The 4,157-nt window shown below is 30.0% G+C and overlaps 1 non-coding gene across 1 annotated transcript; it reads right to left on the bottom strand.

Moving 5' to 3' along the window:
• Positions 1-630: 630 nt before the first annotated feature.
• On the bottom strand, positions 631-712 carry TRNAS-GCU (transfer RNA serine (anticodon GCU)). Its single transcript has one exon. It is a non-coding gene; the product is annotated as a tRNA-Ser (tRNA).
• Positions 713-4,157: the final 3,445 nt, after the last annotated feature.

Raw genomic sequence — 4,157 nt, 5'->3', positions numbered from 1 at the left:
AAGAAGGAGGTAGCGAAAGGTAACCGGATAAATCATCACAATGATAATTCATCACATCTTTAAAAATTTATGTAAAGTCATGGAATGTGACGAAACAAAATCTTTATTTAATGGGTTATGTAGGTTAGGTTAAAAAAAATTCTTTATATCACTTTTTAAAAGTATGTTGAATTGTCACTGTTTTGAGTTATCATGGAACCGTAGCGCAACACGGCATAATAACCCAAAAATAAATCACTCTAATGCTTTCAGCCGTGAAAATCTTAAATCATATAAACGTCAATAATTAAAAATTTAATTTCATATATATTAATTTATGAAATTTAATTTTTGTAATTTTCTTGTTTCTAATTCTTATTTTTTAGGTACCTGTCATTCGTTTACTAAGAGGCAGTAAACGAAAGACAGGTACCTAAAAATTAAAAATTAGAAACAAGAAAATTACATAAATTAATATATAAAATTTAATTTTAAATACTTATAATTTTTTTAAACTTTTAATGCTTGTTTATTTTAAAATGATAACGCAGTCGTAAGGATTAATTTCAATCTGTATTTTATTTCAACTGAATTTTGAATAAAATTATTATCTTTTAAGCTAATTTAAAAATTTTACTTGAAAAAAAATGTCGACGAGGATGGGATTCGAACCCACGCGTGCAGAGCACATTGGATTAGCAGTCCAACGCCTTAACCACTCGGCCACCTCGTCTTGTCAGTCGCAGGCGAATATTCCTTTGAAAGCATACAGACAATTTGACTGGAATATATTGTTTCGTACAGTAACTATCAATCACATGGGTCAGAACATCTGATGAAACAAAAACATAACTAAACATCAACTGAAGTTCAAGGTTCAGTAATATCAATAACATGCGTAGAGGAAACAGTTAAAAATGAATAACATTGTCACCGGAGTACCTATATCACTATAATGTTCAACAAATTTGAACGTTCACTAATAACGTAGGTAACATGTTTTAAAAATATAGGAATCCTATTAAGAATCTCTTCAAACTTATACATAATCCGGTTAAAATCGGGATATCAGGCTCTTAACGAATTAATTGATAGGTTTCCTGATAAACTTTTAGTAAATCATGAATGTAGTCGTATTATCACGATGTCCGAACACCTGCTCATAAAAATCCTAATGTTTTCGCATTTCGCCTTTATACAGGTTGTATCGGCACTAACCCGACAAACTTTAACCAGCTATTCCTTAGCACATTTGGAATAAAAAATGTTATGGGCGCTTTGCTGTCCGGTAGCATTTTTTTTCAATTAAAAACAAAAAAATTAAAAAATTCCACACTCCATCACTGTCATTGGCATTGCTTTTCGTGTTCAACAGCTGTTATAAGCAAGTATGTCGAAAAGCGTCTTCGCTCTTTCGCACACACTAAATAATAATAGTTAAAAATGAGACGAATGGTGCCGTGCCATTTCGTTGTGATTGTAAAAGCGCGCCAATATAGGTACATTTGCCATTATGCCATTATTATTGCCACATGGGTTTTCAAACTTTGACAAAGGATAAAACAGTGGTGACAAGTGGTGAAAATATGAATAGTAATTTTTTTATTAAAAAAAAACGTTACCGGATAGCAAAGTGCACATAAGATTTTTACTCCAAATATGCTAAGGAATAGCTGGTTAAAGTTTGTTGGGTACGTGCCGATAAACCCTGTATATTATCATGGCAAAATCAGGTTCGTTAACACGTGTTCCTATGTATTTAGAATTTACTAAAAGTTTATTAAGAAACGACTTAAAATCCCGTTTTTAACCAGATTACCAATAATTTGAAGAGATTTTTAATAAATCAGCAATAATCATTTTCTCCGTGCTAGATAGTTACCCACGAAGGTTACAAATATAATTAATTAATCAAATTATTGGACAATTTGTATAGCGCCGCTTTTGTGAGATATCACCTAAGGGGCGCTTTACAGTTGATGCAGGTATTACAAAAAAAAAATATTAGAAAAATAAAGTGAAGTTAAATTAAATTATCTAAATTAGAAAATATTTGAAAAGAGAAAATATCTAAAATGATAAAATATCTGAAATTAGAAAATATCTGAATTATAAATTGAAATAGAAAATATCTGAATAAGAAATTGAAATTAGAAAATATCTGAAAAGAGAAAATATCTGAATTAGAAACTGTCTGAATTAGAAAGTGTCTGAAATGAGAAAATATTTGAAATTAGAAAATATCTCAAATCAGAAAATTTCTGAATTTCTGAACTGAAATAAGAAACTATCTGAATTAGAAAATATCCGAAATTGGAAAATATCTGAAGTGAGAAAATATCTGAAATTAGAAACTGTCTGAATAAGAATATCTGCAATTTGAAAATATCTGAAATTAGAAACTGTCTGAATAAGAAAATATACGAAATTAGAAAATATCTGAAATTAGAAACTGTTAGAAATTAGAAAATATCTGAAAATAGAAAATATCTGAAATTAGAAAATGTCTGAAATGAGAAGAGATCTGAAATTAAAAAAATATCTGAACTAAGAAAATATCTGGAATAAGAAAATATCTGAAATTAGAAAATGTCTGAATTAGAAAATATCTGAAATGAGAAAGTTTCTGAAAATAAAGCGCACACCAGATACTGACATTTCCTATGCATTATGATTGCAGTATGCGCTACACTACACTAGCGCCTCTTGAGGGCTCGAGTTTTAAGACTTAGTTTTCATTCATACATTGGGGGAACCTTAATAGTTTATTAAGTGGAAATAAAACGCTTAACCACGAATTATTGTAAATTTTATTAAGACCGACCGGTTTCACTTGGTAGAAGCATCTTCATTGTTCAAAATTTAACTGTTAAAGTATTATTTTAATTTAATAATATGTCAAAATATAAAAATTAACAACGCATGTACATTCGGAAACAAACAAATGTGTTATAAAAATAATCGGCGCATTTCGCATTTACTAGATCTAGATTTCCCTGGTTTAAGAATGGATTTATTTATGTAATCCCAATTTTTTAGAACTAGATTAATTTTATAAATTAGCTTTACATAATTATAATTACGAGGCTTTTTCTGGCTTAGTTCGATGAAACAATTCAAATTCCATTACGTGTTATGCAGGTTTGATTTTGTGGACCCTGTATAGATTATCATTTTTAAACATTTATTGGAAACCAGTTGCTATCCTTTAAAAAACGCCTTAAAGCAAAATTTTGGCACCCCTTGTCAAAACTAAAATTAGCCCCGGTTTAGCGCTTTGGCAATTTGGAGCCCGGAGCGGGACGCTCCAATGGCGCCCGCATAAGACCGGCCCTGTGCGCCATTTATTTTTAATTATTTATGTACTCCATATTACACTGCTTTTTTACTTACTACAGGCATTTATAAAACTTTATAAATCACATCGGTAAATAAAAACCGAAAAATGTTTATTTTCTACCTACAGATATTATTATTTTACTAGAAACTTCATTGAAATGTCATTCTCTAAATAGCTTAAAATACAGTAGCTATCCACTTCTGTTCTTCTAAATTACTAAACTATTTTTATAGGATTTACACCATCATTTGAAACTTTCTTCCGGAAGGTTTATTTATAACACATTCATATTATATGTAAACAATGTACAGAAGAGTCGATGTTTATCCTAGAATACACCAAATCTTTCACAAATCCAACGTACAACTCCGGGTGCGCGTCAAGTGTTTTGGAAAAAGATCAGTACATTATCCCCTTCGTAAATATGTTGAAAGTAGGGATGTAACGATACATTATTTTGCCGATACGATACCGATACCGATTCTTAACAAAAACAATTGGCGATTCCGATAGTGATGCCAATATTGATTGCCCTTAGGATTGTGAAAGAAAAATAATTAATAAAAATGCAGAAATTAAATTGAAAAAAAAGCATTTATTTGTTTGGAATGAAATAAATCATATAGTTATAAAAAATAAAGATACATAAAGTTAGTAATTGAAATTTACTTTTGGTAGATTTTTGTTAAGAAAATAAAGTTTATTCAAATTATCAGCATATAATCTGTTACGCAAACATTTTGTATCAGGCCTGCAGTTGAAAAAAGACGTTCTGAAGCCACTGAGCTCATTGGACAGGACAAGTATTTTTGCGCAAGCTTTTTAATTTGGGGAATTT

The sequence above is a fragment of the Hesperophylax consimilis genome, chromosome 3 (assembly GCF_061612785.1).
Source record: "Hesperophylax consimilis isolate HC1 chromosome 3, BYU_Hcon_1.0, whole genome shotgun sequence".
Classification (NCBI taxonomy): domain Eukaryota; kingdom Metazoa; phylum Arthropoda; class Insecta; order Trichoptera; family Limnephilidae; genus Hesperophylax; species Hesperophylax consimilis.
The sequence above is the reverse complement of the archived record's forward strand: the minus strand, read 5'-3'. Positions and strand labels throughout refer to the sequence as shown.